At 40.2% G+C, this 1,024-nt stretch overlaps 1 protein-coding gene across 1 annotated transcript in view; it reads left to right on the top strand.

Moving 5' to 3' along the window:
• The first annotated feature begins 926 nt into the window (after nucleotides 1-926).
• The window catches only part of LOC137999302 (uncharacterized), a 28,011-nt gene continuing 27,913 nt past the window's right edge, over nucleotides 927-1,024 (top strand). The window contains exon 1 of the mRNA XM_068845144.1: nucleotides 927-1,024. This exon is cut by the window's right edge and continues 79 nt beyond it. The gene's annotated coding sequence lies outside the window, so the exon portion shown is untranslated.

Below are 1,024 nucleotides of genomic sequence, written 5' to 3'. Positions count from 1 at the left end.
TCAAAAAATAAGAAGGCCAGGTTCACAATATGGGACCCTAAAGCAAAACGAAGCCTGGCAGAAGACACTGAGAACTGTGCACGGACAGCGTTAATCCTGGGGCAAATCTATTTCCATGCTCTTATTACATCCGTTGTGGCCATGTACAACGGAGCTCTGATATGCGATAAGTGTAAAATGGGGGTGATCATACCCTCATAAGAGGCACCAACCCGTGTTAAGTGTCGCCAAAGTGACTGTGCACAACAACCAAATACATAGCCGGTGATGTGTGCTTAAAGTTCCGGATATTCCTTGAGGCCCTTTGGGCAAAACCAAGAATTTTGTTAGACTACTCTTGTTCATTGTTCCGTAAATTGCTTCTTTCGTGTCTGCTTCTAATATTAGTATCTCACGCGACATCTTCCTGCTCATTAGCTGTGTGGCTATTTCGAGCTACTCCTTCATTTTTTTGTTTAGTTTTTTAACTAATTTGCTGGCAATGTGTACTCTCAAATGGGTCTCTCCTTCTGTCGCCCTTTTCAAAATTAGCTCCCAATTAAATATTCTGTCGTTTGCACTCAAATTACTCTCCTTTTATCCTTGTTCAGCGCAAAAACCAAAAGAGTATTATGAGCGAGACATCAGGACTAATACAAACAAATGCACATTAAAATAAGGAGTATTTGGTAATAAGTTGTATTGCTTGTTAACACATTGTTTTCTTTTTTTTGCCCAGTTGCCAAATGAAAGCCGATCTATAAGTGTTAAGGATTTCTATAGTCGTGTTAGTCATAACTGACGATAAAATCGTGGAAATTGCCAAGTTAAAGTTGCACTCACTTCGCAAGAGTGAACCCGGAAGTTTTTTCACTTTTCGACAAGATTGCCACGCACCGGTGTCACGCTTCAACCTCTCTTGTAACTTCCTGTCACAAAAAAGACGATGTAACTTCTTCTGTCTTCCGTGTTCTCTGTTGTTTTATTTTGCTTCCTGTTTTATTACTAAAACGTTTTCGATAGACCGGTCGCATTTAGCAGTAGG

The sequence above is a fragment of the Montipora foliosa genome, chromosome 4 (genome assembly GCF_036669935.1).
Source record: "Montipora foliosa isolate CH-2021 chromosome 4, ASM3666993v2, whole genome shotgun sequence".
NCBI lineage: Eukaryota > Metazoa > Cnidaria > Anthozoa > Scleractinia > Acroporidae > Montipora > Montipora foliosa.
This window is presented reverse-complemented; position numbering and strand designations above follow the sequence as displayed.